This window comes from Geotrypetes seraphini, chromosome 9 (assembly GCF_902459505.1).
Source record: "Geotrypetes seraphini chromosome 9, aGeoSer1.1, whole genome shotgun sequence".
Classification (NCBI taxonomy): domain Eukaryota; kingdom Metazoa; phylum Chordata; class Amphibia; order Gymnophiona; family Dermophiidae; genus Geotrypetes; species Geotrypetes seraphini.
Window position 1 is genome coordinate 39704695 of NC_047092.1, and position 22831 is coordinate 39727525.

The 22831-nt window shown below is 41.6% G+C and overlaps 1 protein-coding gene across 7 annotated transcripts in view; it reads left to right on the plus strand.

The window, feature by feature from the left end:
- Positions 1-22831, plus strand: part of TAFA5 (TAFA chemokine like family member 5) — a 1062361-nt gene that overhangs the window by 284068 nt on the left and 755462 nt on the right. The gene's annotated exons all lie outside the window — the stretch shown is intronic.

Here is a 22831-nt window from a genome sequence, read left to right on the forward strand (position 1 = left end):
TTAGATTTTCATATTTAATGTGCTTTAAGCTGATAATTCTTTTGTGACTTGAATTCTTGATATGTTTCTATTTTGTATATTTTATTTTAAGGTTCGTTCCTTTAAGTGCACACCTCTATATGTTTTTGAAATTTTACCCTCTGGTACATATCATATTGGTTTGTCTTTTTAATTGTCTTTTATCTTTTAATTGTCTTTTACACCCCTGAGGAAGGCCCCTGTGGCCGAAACATGCACTGTGTTGGGGTCCAGTATATGCTTTATTACAAAGGACTTTATATGTCTGCCACGTTTTATTTATATATATATATAGTTCGCCTGTTGGGTTGTGTTTTTTCCTTTGTATTGTTTGATACACTTCTTATATGGAACACAAGAGCTTACATGCTGTCCATGTGTGGTGATATAGCCGCGCTGATTAGCATAGGAATGCCCACCCTCTGCCCCTGACATACCTGACATACATTTTTAGCATGCAGTTAGCATGCACACATTTGGCAATTACTGCAGGATGTCTGAGTGCATCCTGCAGTATAATATTTTAAGCTGCATTAAGTACATGCTAATGCCTAATGCAGTATAGTGAAAAGCCCCTAAGTGTGTATAATGCTCTTTCTAAATGCCCAAGTTACTCATATACCGCCCCCCCCCCCCTTTACAAAACTGCAGAAGCAGTTTTCAGCGCAGGCTGGAGCGCTGAATGCTTTGTGCTGCTTCCAACGCTCATAGGGAGAGCATTCAGTGCACTGGCCTGCACTAAAAACCACTTTAAAAGGGGGGATAATTTCCTCCATTGTTATCAACAAATGATAATATGTGATTAACTATGAGCAGGTGAAAAGAAAAACCCCAAACAAAGAATTGCTATGTCCTCCATGTAATACAGAAGAAATACAGACATTGAGTAGTTTAAGCATATATTTCTAAAGTTAGAATATAAATCTCACCTACAAGCCAACTGCACTAGTAGCAGTCATTAATCATATTCTTAAATTTCTGTGATACTTTGTAATGCACTCTCTAATTCAATTCACACTACCTTTCCTTGTCATCCTTATGAGTAAAACATGCTTGCACTTGGCAGACAAAAAAAAAAAAAAAAAAAATGCACCGGCTGCCTCCTGAAAAGGATAAAGAACAATTTTCTTATGGCCAAGTGAATTAATTTTTCATTGTGGGAGGGTCAAAGACTCAGATACCATTTCATCCACTTACTTTGATAGGACAACATTATTGATAAGCACCTTGGTTCCCGTGGCATCTCTTCAGGATTGATGCCCCGCCGTACATGCTTACATCAACAGAACAGCTTCCCCCGTGCTAATCTCATCACTACCCTTCACCTTGAGGCAATATTCTTCAATACCCAATTAATCATGGCCTTGCCAATTCCAATATTTCAATTTCCTACCTAAGCCAGGCACATATATTTACACACTTACTCTTTTCAGGCACCACTCTTCGAGTCTAGAGTGGTACAGCCAGAATTAAGACAATAAACTCACAGATAATGACCAAGATACGGTTCACTGATTAATAATAAAAGAAGAAACACTGGTTACAGTACTTTTGAGTGGAAAGATTTTCAGGGGGGGGGCAAACATCGAGAACTCTCATTGTATCTCATCAACTTCTTGCTGTATTTTATTCCTCCTCTAAATTCTCCTTTAATGTACCTCCCGTGGCTCCCCTATGCTACACCAGTTCTCCTCTTCTCTACACCTCTCCTCTTCTCTGCTTGATACGACAGTCTTTACATCGAGTAATCCCATGGGTTTTAATCTTCCCCTAGCACATGCTTGTATCTTAATATTTATCTTAGCTTCTACGCAATGTACTTCAGTTCTCCTTTCTGTACTGTAAGTCGCCTTGAACCTTTGTAGGCCTAGTGCGACACACAAATACCAGATGTCTAATGAGAACTATTTGTGGACCGAGTGAGTACCGTCATTCTTGATGTCTACAATAGAGAATGACACAGGAACTCATTTTCCTGTCCCGTCCCTGCGAGTTCTTTTCCTGGCCCTTCCCCATTCCTGCAAGCTCCGTCCTCATCTGTACAAGCCTCAAACACTTTAAAATCCTAAGTAGCAACATTCTAGAGTTCAGATTGTGATGTCATAATGCCTCATTCCACCAATGCCTAAACTCCGTCCTCATCTGCACAAGCCTTAAATACTTTAAAATCCTAAGTAGCAACAGTCTAGAGCTCAGATTGTGATGTCATAATGCCTCATTCCACCAATGCCTAAGCTCCGTCCTCATCTGCACCAGCCTCAAACACTTGAAAATCATAAGTGTTTGAGGCTTGTGCGGTTAAGGCAGCGCTTACAGGAATGTGGCAGAGACAGCGACAAAACTCATTTGGACGGGAAATTGAGTTCTTGCGGGAACGGGGACAAATTTGTCTCCTTGTCATTCTCTAGTCTACAACATGCAAATATGAAAACACCAAGGACCGGACATCTGAGAACGCACTTGCCTCTTCATTTTGGTTCCCTTCACGTTTGAAAGATAATACATAGCACGTATTTACTACATCTCCCTTTTTTTAGATGCTTACTTAAGGAAGCATCAACAAACTGTTCATGGATTTAACCTTGGGTGGCACTAGAGATTCAGTTTCGGCTTTAGCATTCGGGGATTGCTTCATGAAAGACAATAACTAGATGCACTGCTATGCATGTTTGAGAGAGTCACAGCAAATGGTTTCATCATTAATAGATGCCATCATTATAACTTGTCATTTTTTATTCATGGTTTCAATAAGACACAGTAGAAACAGCCTGCATCACTTTTTTTTTGTATAGATGTGAACAATCAAGACTGGCATAGTTTTATGTGCAGAAAGCTCAGTATATAGAACAAATTATAGGTCTGTATTTTTGAATACAAGATAGAGAATGAAACGGGGACAAATTTGTCACCGTCCCCGCAGGAATTCAGTTTTCCCATCCCTGCGAGTTTTGTCTCTGTCCCTGCCCCATTCCTATAAGCTCTGCTTTAGCCGCGAAAGCCTTGAACACTTATGATTTTAATGTTTGAGGCTTTTGTAGATGAGGACAGAGCTTAGGCATTGGTGGAATGAGGCATTATGACATCACAATCTGAGCTCTAGAATGTTGCTACTTAGGATTTTAAAGTGTTTGAGGCTTTTGTAGATGAGGATGGAGCTTGCAGGAATGGGGCAGCGACAGGGAAAGAACTCGCGGGGACAGGGCAAGAAAATGAGTTCCTGCGAGGAGGGTAAAACATTTGTCCCCGTGTCATTCCCTAATACAGGATATATGAACCTATTTTAACATTATGATCTACTTTATATAGATGCAATGTTTATATCTATCTATAGATATAGACTACATAGATATAGATTAGGGGTTGACCCAGGCCTCGGGACACACCCAGCCAGTCAAGATTACAGGATATCCAAGTTTAATCAATATTTGATATACCGCTTATTTCATGGAACAGACTAAGGGCTCCTTTTACAAAGTCGCGTTAGCGGCTTTATTGCACCCACATTTTTAGCGTGCACTAACCCCCGCACTAGTCGAAAACTTCCGCCTGCTCAAGAGGAGGCGGTAGTGGCTGGCGCGGCCGGCAGTGTAGCGTGCGCTATTACGCGCATTAAACCACTAACGTGGCTTCGTAAAAGAAGCCCTAAGCGGTGTACTTAAAACAATATAAAGTCTGCAAGAAAAGAAACCCATTTTCACAAGAAAAGAGAAATGTAGTTAAAAGCAAAGTATGGTTAAAATAAAGCACTGCACGTCGCTTCCACGCCCCTCAAAGCTACCCAGAGAACCACTAGAAACCACTAGCAACCCACAGAATCGAAGCAATTCCTAAATAGAAATGTCTTCAAACTTTCTTTAAATGTTTGGAATATTCTTTCTAAACTGAGAAATAAAGGCAAGTCATATGTTTAGGATCCATAATATGAAAAAATTTGTATATGTATGATATCATGACTGAAAATCCTAAAAGATGGTAATTAAACCACGTTAGTGGTTTAATGCGCGTAATAGCGCACGCTACACTGCCGGCCGCGCCAGCCACTACCGCCTCCTCTTGAGCAGGCGGTAGTTTTCGACTAGTGCGGGGGTTAGTGCACGCTAAAAATGTGGGTGCAATAAAGCCGCTAACGCGACTTTGTAAAAGGAGCCCTTAGTCTGTTCCATGAAATAAGCGGTATATCAAATATTGATTAAACTTGGATATCCTGTAATCTTGACTGGCTGGGTGTGTCCCGAGGCCTGGGTCAACCCCTAATCTATATCTATGTATATCTATAACTAAAGTGTTATATTGAGAAGATCAAAGAGATCTATTAGGAATAAGATGGGATAGATAACGAGTATTACTAGAATACAGCACCTTATGAACAATCGTTAGAATTTGAATAGATAATTCCATGAGAGACTGGAAGCCAATGTTAAGCCGTAAGCAGAGATATAACATGATCAAATTTCCAAAATGTAATAGCAATTTAAATAATACACATACAAAACTACTCCACTAATCAGGCTGAAAGTCTTATTCTGACGGAGCAAAAAGCCTCAGGTCTATTCTGGTAGAGTATAAATACTCAAACCACCACCATCCACATCACTGGCTTTGGAAAAAAACTGCCATAGAGAATGACTAAGTGCTACTATGATAATTTTTGTGTGGTACTGAGATATTGAACAGCAATACTGATAACTGTGGTAAATTTAAGTGGCATCTTGTTTGTAGTCAACGTTTCATGGTGCTTAGCCATTTCTTCAGGGCTCGTAGACTCCCACTATCTTTGCATAGTTTGGGTATTGCCTCACTCGATCTCACCATATCCACAATATGCTGGATTTTATATACTTAAAATCTGGTAACCTTATGTGTGGTGGATACCTGGAATGTTCTCTTTCAGGAGGTGATGCAGACTAAAGGTAACAGAATTCAAAAATACATGGGATAAACACAAAGGATTCCTATTTGAAAAGAGAATGGAAGCAAAAAACCTTAGTGATGCTCAGATGGTAACTCCAGTAATTGGCAAATGAGGCCACTGAGGAGCAGACTTTTACAGTCTGGGCCCCGATTGTGGCTAGGCATAGAGTTACCAGATTTTCCAGAACAAAAATCTGGAACCATGGCCCTACCCCCAGGCCCGCCCAGTTCTGCAAAGCCTCATTCCGCCTGAGCCACGCCCCTTTCATGTTTGCTTCTCGGGAGGGCATCTGCTCATGCGCTGGTGTGACACAATGATGTCACATGCATGCACGCATGACATCACCACATTGCATCCACACATGTTCAGATACCGTTCTGACGTCACTGGTAGCTGGAAGCTTTTCAAAACCAGGACAAAGTGCCGGGTTTTGAAAAGCTGTCCGGAACCCCGGACATGTTCTCGATAAGGAGGACATGTCCGGGAAAATCCGGATGTCTGGTAACCCTAGCTTGACACATCTGGATGGACTGGCGTGGGTTCAGTGGAAACTCGCATAGTTGGGGGAACATGTTCAGCGTTGGTCAGACTTCTACATTCTGTGCCCTGAAAATGGCAAGGTCAGATAAAGGTCAAGAAGATATATGTTATATTGCAACACATTTATCTTATTGGGCAGATTAGATTGACAGCGCAGGTCTTTATTTCCCATCATTTACTATGTTACTGTGTGTGAGGGGGGAGGGGGGGTAGAGTTTTTAATCTGTTCTAAAAGAATAGAGAATGTGGAATGTCAAACCTTGTTAGAAATAAAGGAAAGCTGCTGAATAAATATTCTGATTGGCACAGAGAAGTTAGTCAAATGTTTAGTTTTCCCTGGTTCCCCCCCCCCCCCCTTGAAGAAAAGGTCTACAATTAGAAACATAGAAAAGTGACGGCAGAAAAGGGCCAAAGCCCATCAAGTCTGCCCACTCCATTGACCCTCCCCCCTAGCTACCTTTTGAGAGATCATAGAAACATAGAAGATGACGGCAGATAAGGGCCATAGCCCATCAGGTCTGCCCGCTCTACTGACCCACCCCCAAGTCTACTATCCTAGGGATCCCACTCCTGGTGGCAGGTTCCCTTGGCTTAACCCTCTAAGGGATCCCACATGGGCATCCCATTTGCTCTTAAATTCTTGCATGCTGTTTGCCTCGATCAGCTGCACCGGGAGCTCGTTCCAAGGATCAACCACTCTCTCGGTGAAGAAATATTTCCTGGTGTCGCCTTAACTCTACCCTCTTAGAGATTCAACATGAGCATCCCATCTGTGCTTAAAGTACATTAGACTTTATTCCCTCTGTATTCAACAGGTTTTCCCCATGATACATTTAAAAGCAACAATGTTTAAAAATACACCACCTTTTTATTCATGGTGTTGGTCAGTCATCTGTCCCCTGGTCTTCTTGGTGCACTGCGCATGTGTTCAGTTGAAAATAAAAAGCAAAACAAAACCAGATCATGAAAGATGAAACTAGATTTGAACAGTGAACTATGAATGCTCTTTCAGCATTTGTGGAAGATGTCAGCCGCTAACCCCATCTTTTACAAAGCTGCGTGGCAAAAGCCTTTAAATCTTTACCGTAGCGGCAGCTGTTACCGTTTCCATAGCAGCAGCCGTTAACTTGGCTTTCTAAAGGGGGTAAATCCATAAGAGGGGGTAAATCCATAGTTATTTGAAAGCTCCTTTTACTAAAAAATTACCCCATCCCCCATTATAAAACCGTAGCATGGTCTTTTTTAGCGCCGGCCACGGCAATAACAGCTCCGATGTTCATAGAATTCCTATGAGCGTCGGAGCTGTTTCCACCACGGCCGGTGCTAAAAACCGTGCTACGGTTTGTAAAAGGGGGGAGGGGTAGTGCACACTAATGGCCATTAAGGCCTGCTAAATCCTGCGGGGGAAATTCAGTAAAGGTTTCCATAAATTAGGAGTTGGGATGATGAGCACCAAGCATGGATCCGAGTTTCCAAGTTTATTCTATATTTGGTATACCCACCATCGACAAGTATCTGGTCGGTTTACAATATAAAAATTAAGGGCTCCTTTTACGAAGCCGCGTTAGTGGTTTCACACGCGTAATAGCACGCGCTAAACTGCAGGCCGCGCTAGCCGCTACCGCCTCCTCTTGAGCGGTAGTTTTTCGGCTAGCGCAGGGGTTAGCGTGTGATGAAAAGTCATGTGCAATAAAGACACGGCATCGTAAAAGGAGCCCTAAGTTTGTAACAAGGTCCAGAACAAAACAACGTTCAATTAGTGCAAGCCAGAACAGATTACTTCTTATTATGATAGGGATAGCGATGCAGTCAATTACAAAAAATTTGAAAAACTAGGATAGACTGAATTTTAACTTCTAGTGGGAAACCCTGTGCCAATATTATAGTTATGAGCGAATGAATTCGGAAGAAATGGGACATTACAAAAAAATTTAATGAGACTTGGGGACGATTGGCGACATTTGTAAAAACTAATCACTAGTTTAAGCCTTTGATTTCTAAAAGGAGGTTCAGACGCATCCGGGGGGGGGGGGGGGAATATATATTGTATTATTCCTTGATGGATGTAGTGGAAGGGAGGGGGGAATATATTTTGTATTGCTATTGATCGATTGTAAGTGCTGTCTATGATAATAATAATAACTTTATTCTTCTATACCGCCACAATCTTGCGACTTCTAGGCGGTTTACAATCAAGAGTGCTGGATATTCAGCGAAATACATTAAGTAGATATTCAGAGGAAATACAGAGATCAGAGACCTCAGGAGGCAATAGTATAGAAATACAATTTGCTGAGCGAAAATGTAATATGTACATTTTAGTAGGTAATGTCCGACAGGACCTGTTGGGGATAAATAGCAACGTAAAGTTACGATAAGATGAAGATAACAGATCATATTTATAACAGTGCTGTAAATTCAGGTGGAATAGGGAGGGGGGAGGGAGAGGGAGAGCGGGTCAATTGTTTAGGTATTTCTGGAACAGGTATGTTTTTAGGCGTTTCCTGAATTCCCCGTATGTAGTGGGCGAAAGCAGTTGGTCTAGGTCTTTGTCCCATAGGACTGCTTGGTGAGAGAAAAGGTGTTCGTGGTGTTTTTTCTGTAATAACTGTATGTAAAATTTAATGCACTTTGTTCGTGTTTTGAAAATTTATAAAGAAGTTAAAAAAAACCCCAATATTAAAATTAAAGTATAATTTTAAAAGAAAAGGGGTCATTTACTAAATGTAACATAAGTGGCTGACGAGACATAGACAGACTTGTTACGTGAGGCACTGGGGTTAGGGATATGAAAAATACATTGAAGTAAAAAAATGAAGAGGAAGGTAAGAAGGGGAGGGGAAGAAACAAGGAGGGGAAGTGGCTTCTTAAAAGCAGTTCTCTTTCGTCATGGATCTTGAGTGGAGTTGGCAGGATAACTTTAAATTAACTGTGAGGTATAGTAGCAAAACAGAAAGGCGTATTCCCTAATGTCAAACCTCTTTCAGCCCCTTAGCAAAAATTTTGTGTACCTTTAGTATATTTTTTGACACTTTTGTAAATGCCATTATAAAAGCTGGTATTGTTCACATACCAGTGCACACTTCAGAGAGTTAATGAGCAGAGCTGTACTGACTTTTAGGACAAAAAACACAGCAGCAAAGAACCCTGTTTTTCCAAAGACATGAGCTTTTTATTTGGGCTAATTTTGAGCAATGCCACATGCAAACTGCTTTGGTTGGTATGCTCAGCAATGCACAGAAAACTCTCATTCTGACTGATCACCATAAATTAAGAACAGTTTCATTTATATATTATATCTAAATCTGCCTGTGTTTTGCCACAAGAACAAAATGCTGCCTAACACTCAATTCTTCCTAGAATACATTCACAGCAGGGCATCACACTTCAAACCCTCTTTACTTTTTTTTCCTCAAATTGTTCTTTTGCATGTTAATTTAAACTGCTTGTTTTGTTGATACAATATGTTTATTTGTCTCCCCCTCCACCTTAGTGTTCTCTTTGCAATTTTCACAGTTTATTGTATTTACAGGTGCAAATGATTGCAAACACATTTAGTCACAGATTCACTGTGTTTCTTGAAATGGCTGATAAACCACTGCATTTCTGAGGGTACTTGGGCTGTAGTTCCTTCACTCTCCACCCCTTCCAAATAATCTCCATAATGGGTGTGGTTTTTTTTCCCCATTATGGGCTAGATTCACTAAGGGCACAGATCCGATCCGTGAGAGATCCGATCTGTGCCCGGGGAGGGGGGGGGGGGTGATTCTTGGCCTAAATGAGTGTGCCTAAGTCAAACCATGCCCAAAATTCCACCTAAACCAGTGGTCTCAAACTCAAACCCTTTGCGGGGCCACATTTTGGATTTGTAGGTACTTGGAGGGCTGCAGAAAAAATAGTTAATGTCTTATTAAAGAAATGACAATTTTGCATGAGGTTAAACTCTTTATAGTTTATAAAACTTTCCTTTAACAGTTAAAAGGAAAGATATATAAATATAAAGAGTTTTACCTCATGCAAAATTGTCATTTCTTTAATAAGACATTAACTATTTTTTCTGCGGCCCTCCAAGTGCTCTAGTTTTTCTGCAGCCCTCACATTTAAATATCTTTTCTTTCTCAAAACTGGCACATTTCAATCACTAAATTGAAAATAAAATCATTTTCCTACCTTTGTTTGGTAATTTCATCAGTCTCTAACTATGCATCCAATATTTCTTCTCTTCTTTCAACCTCCTGTATGCTTCCTCTCCTCCAGACCTCATTCCCTCCCCCAACTTTTTCTTTCTTTCTATGTCTGTCTTTTTTTGATTCCGTGTCCCATTTTTTGCTTTGTTTCTGGTGCCCTGTCCCCCCCTTCTTTCTTTCTTTCTTCCTTCCTTCCTGCCCTCCCCCATGCCACCGCTGCCAGGGAATAGGCTGCTGCCGCTGCCGCCATCGGGAACAGGCCAAGATCTCCCTCTTTCTCTTCTCCATGGGGCCGACCAACTCTCGCCACCCGACCTCAATTCTAACGTCGGAAAGGACGTTCTGGGCAGCCAGGCAGCGATTGGCTAGCCAGAACGTCCTCTTGACGTCAGAATTGACGTTGGGCGGCAAGAGTTGGTCGGCCCTGAAGAGAAGCAGGGAGATCAAATAACACGGTGCTGGCCTGAGAAGGGAAGGGAAGCAGGTTGGGCACCACTGCTCTAGACGAGCCGCACTCTAGGGAGAACAGTGGACCGCCCCCCCCCCTTGGTACACCACTGGAACAGCAGCGTGTCTGGCCGGCTCTTCCGTGGATAGCGCAAGGAGCCGCCAACCCGTGGCTTTGAACGGAACGAGCCGGCCAGACACGCTACTGCTCCAAAAGGAAGATAATGATCCAGTCCAGACCGCGGGCCGTAAATAAAATCTGGAGAGCCACATGCGGCCCGCAGGCCGCATGTTTGAAACCGCTGACCTAAACCTATTCAGTTTGAGGTTGGATTTCATTACAAGAGGTTGTATCAGTTACCCAGGAAGTTACAATGGACCATTTGACAAGGACAGTCAATAGAGTTACTAATTCAGGTAGATCAGTACGGTTGTTAATAGAGTTAGGTTATAGTTACAAATACATAGTTACAACTTCCAGTAGGTCATCTTATGTCCCAGGAGTTGCACTGGACAGTTTAGAAGTGGGCTTTTACAATTACCATTTCAGTTACTTCAGAGCTGGCTCCCTGTCTTGACACAGAAATGCTTTTAAAAGTTTTCTAAACCTGAGATAGTGGTCACAAGATCGTAGTGTAAGTGGTAGTTGGGTCAAGCATTTTTCTAATTGATACTGGATAGATAATTTGCCTTGTAGACTTTATATAGCTGCATGCTGGAAATTTTAGGTGGAAAAAATTTCTGGTGAAATATCTGTTTAAGGCGCCCTGGAGTAGGATGGCCAACTCTGTTAGGTAGTTGGGGGCATTCCCTCTCAATATCTTAAAAGCATTGATGCCTAATTTTAAACTTGATTTTTATGGGCAGCCAATGTAGTTTCATATAGTAATGCTGTAGGTGTTCCAATTTCCACAGTCCACATATGATTTGTATTGCTGCATTTTGAACTAGTTGTAGATGTGATAGTAATGCTTTAGAGCAGGGGTGCCCAAAAGGTCGATCGCGAAGGCAACACGAGTCGATCGCGGAGCACAGTCTGTGATAGACTCGCGTTGCCTTCGCATTCTACCTACTTCTCCATGGACATTTGCTTTCCTGACGTGGTAAACAGAAGTGCCGGGCCGACCAGATTTCCTCCTTCCCCCCCTGACATCAATTCTGGCATCAGACAAGAAATTCCGGCCCAGCCAATCACTGCCTGGCTGGCCTGGAACTTCCTCTCCGACATCAGAATTGACGTTGGGTGGAAGGCTGGTCGGCCCAGTGCTTCTGTCTTCCGCGTCGGGAAGCAGAGACAGCTCACAACTTGGCGGCGGGTGGCTTGGAGGCCTGTTCTCCGATGGTGGCGGTGATGGCCTAGGGGAGGGCAGGGAGAAAGAAAGACAAAGAGAAAAAGGGGGCAGGCAGGGAGACAGAAAGAAGGGAAACAGAAAGAAAGAAAGGGGGGACAGGGAGACAGAAAGAAAAGGGAGACAGAAAGAAAGAAAGGGGGCATGGAGAGAGAAAGACAGACAGAAAGAAAGTGGGCAGGGAGAAAGAAAGAAAGGGTAGGGAGGCAGGGAGAGAGGAAGAAAAAGTTGGGGGAGGGAATGAGGTCTGGAGGAGAGGAAACATACAGGAGGCTGAAAGAAGGGAAGAAATATTAGATGCACAGTCAGAAGAAGAAATGCAACCAGAGACTCATGAAATCACCAGACAACAAAGGTAGGAAAATTATTTTATTTTCAATTTAGTGATCAAAATGTGTCCGTTTTGAGAATTTATATCTGCTATCTATATTTTGCACTATGGCCCCCTTTTACTAAACCACAATAGCTGTTTATAGCGTAGGGAGCCTATGAGCGTCAAAAGAAGCGTGGGGCATTTAATACAGCTCCCTGCGCTAAAAACCGCTATTGTGGTTTAGTAAAAAGGGAAGGGGTATATTTGTCTATTTTTGTATAGTTATTACTGATGTGACATTGCATAAAGCCATCTCCCTTGACCTCTTTGAAGAAACCCCAGAATATAAATGATAATTAACATTTTTTCTGTGTACAGTGTGCTTTGTGCTTTTTTAAAAATTTTATTGTTGGTAGATCATTTTGATTTGGTCATTTAAAAAGTAGCTTGCAAGCCCAAAAAGTGTGGGCACCCCTGCTTTACAGCAAAGTATTGGTGTTCCATTACAGTAGTCTAGTCGAGATAGGATTAAGAATTGCACTAAAATTCAGAAAGCATCTATTGTGATGTATTTTCTGATGGATCTTAGTTTTCTCATAACAAGGAAAGAGTGTTTTATTATTGATTATCGGCCTCTTTTACAAAGCCGCACTAGCAGCCCCGCTGCACTAACGGCCACGAAGCCCATAGAGATTTAAAGGGCTTTGGGGCTATTGCCACGCGGCTTTGTAAAAGAGGACGTATATGTGGCTTTTCATGGATAGCTGGTTATCAATTTCTACTCCTAAGATTTGGGATTGTACTGTAGTCTGTGCCGTCTACTGTAATCCTTGGAATATAGCATGGGTCTGGTGAGGGTCATAGCCAAAGCGATTTGGCTTTGTTCTTATTTAGTTTGAGGTGGTGGGATGAGATCCAGTTTTCTATGCTTTTCTATGCTGTGGACACATTTTTTGACAGTGGTGAGGGTGCAGCTGTTACAGGTAGCATGATCAGTATGTTGTCTGCATAGGTGAAGTGTTTTATTCGTGCAAAATCTAAGTTGGATCCCAAGGATTACATTAGAAGGTTGAACACTGATGGTGAAAGTGGGGATCTTTGGGGAGACCCCGCTGGGAAAGCGGCAGCTTTCAGAAAGTTCACCATCCTTACATACAGCATAGTGCTGAGTGGTTAGAAAGCCTTAGAACCAAGAGAGCACTGGGCTGCTGAATCCAAAATCAAGATATTGGACATTACAATAGATTGAAGTCTACTAGGTCAAATGCACTGCTTAGGTTGAATTGGATTATGATTGCAAGTGACCCTTGCTTAGTAGTTCTTTACCGTATTTTACTAGTGCTGAGACCACCGTCTCGATACTGTGATTTTTCCTGAATCCTGATTGTAAAGGGTGGAGGATATTGAAGTGTTGTAAGTAGCATTCAAGTTGTTCCTTCCATCATTTTGATAAATAGCAGGATGGAAGCTATTGGCCGATAATTGGCCACATCAGAAGAGCTGAGTTTTGGGTTCTGGAGAATTGGTGTTAAGATAATTCCCCCTCCTGATTTGGGGAAAAGGGCAGTTTTTAAATGATAGTTGAACCATTGGGTTATTTTTCCTATGGTTGCTGGGGTGGTTGCTTGATCAGCTAAGGTGTCGAGGTTGCAGTATGCTTTGAAGTATTTTATGAGAAGCCGTTTTGTGTCTTTGAATTTTATCTCTTCAAAATCATTCCAAGATCTATCTGCTGGTATTTCCAAAGGTGGTTTTGTTGCAGTGGGCCTAGCTGGACTGGTGGTGGTGGTGGTGGTGGTGGGAGCTGGTCTAATGTGGATTTAATCTTTGTTTTAAAATAGCTAGTTCTGAGGCTGAGGTTGTTTTCCTGGGAGGGGGTGTTTATGCCAGTAGCGTTCGGTTTGTCGGCAAGTTCTTTTTAGGGACATAAGTGCTGAGTTGAGAGTTAGCAAGAGGAAGCATTGCATCTTCAAAGCTCTCTGCAGCAGGAGGTGTTGCACCCCCAGAGCTCTTTTTCCTTGCTGGAGGAGCTGCTCTCATCTTCCGCTACAAAAGTGAATCCCATAGAATTCACTGAAAGCAGGAGCACAACAAATATGAAGTCATGTTATAAGAGAGGTTAACCTGAAAGGTTTTCTATTATTTAGTGCAGTAAACTCTGGACTTATCCCTTCCTCCATGTTTCTAAGTGAAAGTGCCTAGATCAGTGCGTCTAGCCAATCTAGGCACCTAACTTAATTATTCAATTAAGCTTAATCGATGCAATTAATTGAAAAGCACCATTAAAAGCAATTTTTTAAAAATAATTGATTAGATAGTAGGCACCTACTGCTTTGAGGTAGGGGGTCTATTCCGATGTGCCTACCAGAAAATAGGTAAGGTTAGCAGCAGATAACTTATTACGATCCCTCCCCATCCCTGACCAAGACTTTCTGGACCACTGAAAATTGATCAATGAACAAATCCTAAACAAACTAGCCCCACTCAAAAGCAGAAAAAAAAAAATCCAAAGATCATCAGAGAAGAGGTTCAACTCGGGCTCCACATAGGCTGATTCCTTCTGATCGATAAATCGATGAAGCCATCCATGCAATGTGCAGCGGTGGCGAAAAGGGTGAACAGAATGCTAGGAATGATAAAGAAGGGAATCACAAACAGATCAGAGAAGGTTATCATGACGCTGTACCGGGCCATGGTGTGCCCTCACCTGGAGTACTTCATCCAGCTCTGGTCGCCGTACATGAAAAAGGACACGGTACTACTCGAAAGGGTCCAGAGAAGAGCGACTAGGATGGTTAAGGGGTTGGAGGAACTGCCGTACATCGAAAGATTAGAGAAACTGGGCCTCTTCTTCCTCGAACAGAGGAGATTAAGAGGGGACATGATCGAAACATTCAAGGTACTGAAGGGAATAGGCTTGGTAGATAAGGGCAGGTTGTTCACCCTCTCCAAGGTAGGAAAAACGAGAGGGCACTCTCTAAAGTTAAAAGGGGATAGATTCCGTACAAATGTAAGGAAGTTCTTCGTCACCCAGAGAGTGGTAGAAATCTGGAACACTCTTCCGGAGTCTGTTATATGGGAAAACACCCTCCAGGGATTCAAGACAAAGTTAGACAAATTCCTGCTGAATAAGGACCTACGCTGATAGGGCTAGTCTCAGCTATGGTGCTTGTCTTAGACCAGAGGGCCGCCTGGTGAGCGGACTGCTGGGCATGATGGACCTTATCAATGCTCGATCTATCAAGAGTAAATATCATCTATTAAAAGATTCTATTACTACGCAACGATTACATATACTTTTTATTACTGAAACTTGGCTCTCAGATGGTGAGGAAGCATATCTATCATACTGCTGCCCCCCAAATTACAATTATTTTTATAATCATCGCTTAAATCGTAAAGGAGGTGGCCTTGCCGTAATTTTTCAATCCAATCTAATTAATCTCAATGATCAATCTAATGGTAATTCCGCTATCGAATATCTTGAGCTTAAACTTAACTCTAATATCAACTTTAATTTTTTGCTGTTATATGTTCCTCCACCAGTATGTCAAAATAAAATTACATTACTTCAAGATATTATTTTTGATTTTTGTTCATCTTCATCATTCCCTCTAGTTTTGGGAGATTTTAACATTCATTTTGACAATGTCTCAGACATCAATAATCAAGAAATATTAAATATGCTTTGTTCATTAAACTTAATTCCAAAAATTGAAGGCCCAACTCATTCAGCAAATCATACCTTGGATATGATTTTTGCCCCCAATTCTCATTATATTAATTGTTCCACCCCATTAATTAATCCAGTGCCATGGTCCGACCACTATTTTATTTCTATTAATATAGCCTTTTCTAGTTTAAAATCTCATAAAAAGCAAACTGAACCTAAAATAATTTCATATCGTGATCTCACTAACTTAGATGATACTGACATTTCACCTTTTTTCGACATTTCAACCATTGAAGACATGCCAACCTTGATTGATGATCACCTTCTACATTGGAATTCCTCTCTTACCTCTTTTCTAGATATTAAGGCTCCAATAATCTCAAAATGTATATCAGCACGAAAATTATCTAACCCATCTAATAAAAAAACAACTTAGAGCCCTAGAACGAAAATGGCGCCACTCCAAGACTCATAAGAATCTTCTAAACTATAAAGAACAAGCGGCCATATATAAATTAAAAATTAATCAGTCCAAGAAAAAATTTTATACCGACAAAATTCATAAAGCTAAAAATTCTGCAGTTCTATTTAACATTCTAAAATCTATCACATCTCAAAATACAAATAATTCTACAAACCAGACATTGCTTCTAAAAGCGCAAGACTTAGCAGACGCGTTTAATCAAAAAATCTACAATATTCGAAATACTTTTAACTCCAATATAAGCAATAATAATTCCATAGAACATCCTGAAGACCATCTTTTTACTGCCAAATGTTCAAATTTCAAACTCCCATCACTTAATGATATTAAAACACTCATGTCACAAATAAATCTAAAGAGTTCTGGATTTGAAATTCTGCACCCATTTTACTTTAAAAAATTCTTTCATCTCTTTGGTCCATTTATTCATTCCATTATTCTAAAAAGTTTACAATCCGCTACAGTACCTAGGCTTTGGAAAACTGCCACTATTATTCCTTTACTCAAAGATCACAAAATCAGTAGAAATGACCCTTTAAATTATCGCCCAATTGCTAATATCTCATTCTTAGCAAAACTCACTGAAAAATTTATATTTAATCAGGTTTCCGATTTTATAGAATCGACCAATGTATTACATCCCAATCAGACAGGTTTCCGTAAGCACCATAACACAGAACACTCCCTAATTGGCTTAACAAACAACATTCACTATTTTCTGGATCATCACAGATCTGTAGTCTTGTTTTCCCTGGATATTTCTGCAGCATTTGATACAATAGATCATGATTTACTTCTTAGGAGATTAGAATCAATAGGCTTTCGTGATCAAGTCATTAATTGGTTTACATCTTACCTTACTAATCGAACTTCTCTTGTTAAATTCAATAAGGAATTTTCAGAAGAATATACGACAACCTTTGGCATCCCTCAAGGATCTATCCTATCACCCCTGTTATTCAACATTTATCTTGCACCATTACTGAATCTGTGCCAGTCTATTGGTTTCACTGCTTTTTCATACGCAGACGATATACAATTAATTCACCCATTTAATCCCGAAAATCAAGAAGACATCAAATCCTTAAATGCTAAACTTGAACAAGTTCATAATTGGCTTGACAATAATAAATTATCATTAAATATAAATAAAACAAAAGCTATGATTTTCAACTGGAAAAGAGACATCAGACTTAATTCTCCTTTCCTCCTTAATAATAAACCAATTGAAATCGTTCCTAAAACAAAAATCTTAGGTGTAATAATTGATGAAAGATTAGAATTTAAAGATCACATTAATAATATAGTTAAAGTCTGCTTCTACAAATTACGTTTAATTCGATCTCTTTCAAAATTTCTTGAATCCAAATCTCACAATATTTTAATTCATTCCTTGGTTATATCAAAACTGGATTATTGCAACTCTTTGTTGCTTAATACTACTCAAAAGGAAAAACGACAACTGCAAATTGTTCAAAACACGGCTATAAAACTAATCTATGATGCCAGGAAATTTGATCATGTTACTCCACTCTTCAAAGATGCACACTGGCTTCCAATTTGCCAGCGTATACAGTTTAAAGTTCTATTACTTATCTATAAAAACTTGATTTTCAAAGAACCTCAGTGCATTTCTAAGATGCTAATTCCCTATAGTTCCGCACGCACACTCAGATCATCTTCCCAAAACTTATTAGTTATTCCATCTTTAAAAATTATAGGCACTCGTAGATTAGATATGTTTTCGGTCGTTGGCCCCCAATGGTGGAATTCATTGCCCCATTATATAAAAAATGAAAAAGACATTCCCTCTTTTAAGAAATCTTTAAAAACTTATCTTTTTAAAAAGATTTTTAATACATAAAAATTTTTTTTCTTCTTTTAAATATAAATTTTTCGTTTCAAGAATTTTACTACCTCCTTAATGTTTTACCCTTAAATGTGTTTCTTATTATAAGATATGTAACTTTAACCTCCCTTACCTCCCAATTGTTGTTGGTCCTGTCTAATATCTAATGTTTACATATTTATTGTATGTTTTTATCTTAACAAATTGTATTTTAATGTACATCGCTTTGTATAAAGATATAGCGATTCATCAAATATTTAATAAACCTTGAAACCTTGAAACCACTGGTCTAACCCAGCAGCGGCAATTCTTAAGTTCTTACCTCTCAGGGAGCTCAATGTAAGTAGTGGTGTAGACAGATAGCCTGCAGCTGGACCCATGTTTTAAGGACAGTGAAAGAAGCTGCACAAAATTCAACAAATTCCATGTTTAAAAGCAATTCTTTTTCATGCACTAAAGTTCACCCGATATCTAGAAGAGAGAACAAAGTTTTTTGTTTATGAGTTTTACCCAGGAGGGGAGGGCTAAGCTGATTGTCAAAATCATTGGGGCAACTAAAGTAACAGAAATTTTTCTAATGCAAGGTGCAGTGCACCCAGTGGTGTAGCAAAGGTAGGAGGCACCCATGGTGGCGGCGCCCCTCCCCACACCCATTCCTTCCGCGCCCCCCATTCCACACTTGCGCTCTCCCTCCCCCCTGTACAAGTGGCTTCTGCAGCATGTTCCTCATGCCAGCTTTAGATTTTCCTCTAATGTCACTTCCTAGCCCCGTGACCCGGAAGTGATTCAGAGGGGGGACCAGGCCGGCGCGAGCAATAGGTAGAAGTTGCTCGCGCTAGCGAAGCTAAAACAGAGTTATGGGGTGGGGGGAGGGATGGTGTGAGCGTGGTGTGGCGGGGTGGAACAGAGAGGTACCAGCGTCCCCACTGACTTGGAGTCTGGAGTGGTCCGCACCTCCTTACTACGCTACTGAGTGCACCCAAATAAAGGGTATATATCTGTAGGGAGCTGGAAGGGAAGAGGAACAGAGAAAAATGAAGGCAGATAAAGACCAAATGGCCTATCTAGTCTGCCTAGCCCCCCTAACATCTAGTATCTCCTCCTCTCCCTTAGAGATCCAATGCACTTGCCCCAGGCTTTCTTGAATTCAGACACACTTTGTCTCCACCACCTTCACCAGGAGGCCATTCTAAGCATTCACCACCCTATCCATGAAAAAGTACTTTCTGGGCTTACTTCTGAATCGATCCCCTTTCACCTTCATCCTATGCCTTCTCATTCCAGAGTTTCCTTTCAATTGAAAGAGACTTGGCTCATGCACCCTTACGCCACATAGGTACATAAGAATAGCCTAGTATCCCATCTTTTGTATCCCATCTTTTGACCCTCTCCCCAAACTCCACCCCTTTCCTGTTTTCTCTCCTTTTCTGTCTTGAGCTAAGGAACAGACTCCATTTTAGGCAGCCACATGGCCATAGGAAAAAACATTGTTCTCTGTTTGTTTGTTTTACCTTTGGAGCTACTAGGCTCTGAGTATAGCTTAGTAGTGCTAAGTTCTGAAGTGTTGAATACATTCGCAACTACCGCAACCTCTGGGATGTGCTGTTTTAATGGGAACTTTTGCAGTGAGCAAGATTCCTTTAGTGCAACTGAACTGTAAGTCTATTTATTTCATTATTTTGAGTTCTGTATTAAAGGAGATGCACATATGGAATTGAGAGCACTACTATTGTACTACTGCTATTTATTATTTCTATAGTGCTACCAGATGCACGTACCACTATACATCAAATACTTAAGAGTCAGTCCGTACTTGAAAGAGCTTACAAACTAATCAAGAAAGACACACAGGACAAAAGATGAATCTATGGATACTGCTTAGGTAGGGATTTATAAGGGGACTGATGAGGTGGGTAGTGTAGGAGACTATAGAGGGAATGACACAGATATTGGTGCTTTACAAGTTGGTAGGGTTAGGACTTAAAAGCAGCTTCAAAAGTGGACCTTTAACTTGGATTTGAATATTGCCAGGGAGGAAGCCCGACGTACTGAGTCAGGCAGGTTGTTCCGGGTTTACGGCACAACAAGGTAAAAGGGACAGAATCTGGACTTGGCAATAGAAGAGAAGGGTACTGACAAGAGAGATTTCGCTGATGAACAGAGCTCTCAAGCGGAGAGCAGGGAGAGATAAGAGAGGAGAGATACTGAGGAGCAGCAGAGTGGATACACTTGTAGGTCACCAAGAGGAGTTTGAACCGTATGCAACTTGAGGAAAGGGGTAACATGAACATAACAACCCTGGTGGAATATGAGACGTGTATCAGTATTCTGAACAAATTGAAGGGGAGAGAGATGGCATAGCAGAGTGGCAGTAATCCAGGCGAGAGGTGACAAGAGCTTGGATGAGGGTCTCAGAAAGGAAAGGCTGGAGTTTAGCGATGTTGTAATCTAGGCGAGAATTGCCGAGAGTGTGGCTGAAGGTCTTGATGGCTGTAGAGAAAAGTCAACAAGTTTTGGATATGCAAAGAGATGAGTCGAAGATAACCCCAAGGTTGTGAGTCAATGAGACAGGAAGCAGAAGCGCATTATCCACTGAAACACAGAACGGTGGAATGGAAGAGGTGGGTTTAGGAGGAAAGTTAAGGCATTGAGTCTTGGCCATGTTTAATTTTAGGTGGCAGCGAGACATCCAGGTGGCAAAGTCAGACAGGCAGGCTGATACTCGGGCCTGGGTTCCTGTAGAAATTGTAGGCGTAGTGAGGTAGATTTGCATGTCACCTGCATAGAGGTGGTACTGGAAGCCGTGAGAGGAGATTACAGTTCCAAGGGAAGAAGTGTAGATGAAGAAGAGAAGAGGTCTTAGGACAGAACTCTGAGGTACTCCAACAGATAACGGATTGGCAATGGAGGAGGATCCTCCAGAGCTCACAATGGGAAAGATAGGAAGAAAACCAGGTAGTAACAGAACTATTCTATACAGTACATGCAAGAATAACCAGAACATCCCTAACACCCCCATGCTCCGCACTACACCGCAATGTCAAATTAACACCAATCAGTTCTTGTTAACACCAAATATTGGTAATTATCACCAATTTAGTGCCAATTAGTTAATTATTCCATAACTGTGTGCCCAATTTAAGCACCTAATTTTGGGGTCCTTTTACTAAAGCCACGGCTAAAGTGGCCTTAGCCCGCCCCTCACTCAGGTCTTTCCTGCGTGGTAAGGCCACTTGTGCCGCACCCTGAAATTGGCTGATTTTCCTATTTCTGGAATTAATGGCCACATGCTAAGGGCCTGATTCTGGAAACGGCACCTGCCAAAATGCGCACCTAATGCATGTCATATCACCAGTAGGCCTTAGGTCTGAAACATGGTCATGGGATTGGTTTTTTTGAAAGAAGTGAACGTGCCAGAAATTCCGAATGAATGAATCAGGAAATGCATGTGTACACATACACATAAATACATTAGGGATATGCACAGGTCACTTAAAAAAAAAAATAAAAATAATGGTTTAGGTGTTTATTTCTGTGTGTTCCACTTATTTTAATGGAAATTAAAAGTAAACCATAGCTTTTTGTTTCTGTTTATAATAGTGTCCTGCAAACTTTTCGGCCGGTGACACACCAAACTTGGTGGCCCGGCCGGAAGGCACCCGGAAGTGTGCGGACGTCGATGCAATAATGTCACAGGCATGTGTAGATGCCCATCCGGCCACAACCCTGAACCTGTCATTTCGCTGAGGGATCCTAAAGGAGGGGAGGTGCGGGGAGAGACGGCAGCGAGGAAGAGAGTCATCGGCGCTGGCTGACGTCCTATAAGCAGTCAGCCGGCGTCTCTCCTCCTTTCTGCCGTCTCGTTGGGGCACACCTGGAATCAGTTTGCAATACACTGGTTTATAACATGCACTAATGAACGCTGGGTCAGTTAGTCCACATTAAATCAATCCAGTTTGCACCATTGTTTCCAAGATCCTAATGAACAGAATGTACTCTAACAAATGCATATACCTAATATACTCACACATGCACTTACATTGTAACTGTAGTTCCTTAAAGATGGAAAACCGAGGAAACAAAGCACCCAGTGTGCAGACAAATCAGCAAACTTGGGTCAGTACTTGTAAAAGAATTCACGCTACTCATTAGTGCTTCCATCTGTTTCCTGCTGAGAGCTCAGTGGTGATGAGGAAGAAAGATGGGAGAGGGGAGATATGCACCGGAGACAAGTCCTATTCGATTGAAAAGAAGGGTGTCAGGTCAAAAGCGTGCAGGGACAAAGGCGCGAGCAGACAACTGAGCACAGCACGGAGGCGCCCCCCCGAAGAAAAAGACTGTTTTTAGAGGCTACGACAGGGGGTGTGTGTGGGGGGGAACCCCCCACTTTACTTTATACAGATCGCGCCGCGTTGTGGGGGCGTTGTGGGGGGTTGTAACCCCCCACATTTTAGGGAAAAAGTTATGTTTTCACTAAAATGTGGGGGGTTACAACCCCCCAAACCCCCCACAACGCCACCGCGATCTGTATTAAGTAAAGTGGGGGGGGGGCTCCCCAACAAAACCCCCCGTCGCAGCCCCTAAAAACAGTCTTTTTCTTCAGCGCGCGCCTCCGTCTTGCGCTCAGTTGTCGGCGTGCGCCTTTGCCTTCCGCGTTACTGTCTATGAACCGAAAAGAAGCTCTGGAATGAGGGGCATAGGATGATGGTGAAAGGGTACAGACTCAGGACTAAGGAAAATGCTTCACAGAAAGGGTGGTGAAATCGTGGTGGTGGGGATGAAGACTGTATCTGACTTCAAGAAAGCTTGAGCCAACTACATATGATCTCCAGAGGAGAGAAAAGGATAGTACATAGGTAGACTGGATAGGCCATATGGTCTTTATCTGCCTTCATGTTTTTCTTTCTCTCTCTCTCTCTCTCAGTAAGAAAGGAGGGCTCTTCCTGGAAGAGTCCAACCAACTATTAGCCATCTGTATTCTACAACAAGCAACAACGCTAGCAAAGGGTGTGGGCTATTCTCCAAATTAGTCCTCCACAAACCAGGAAGCTTTTGTTTC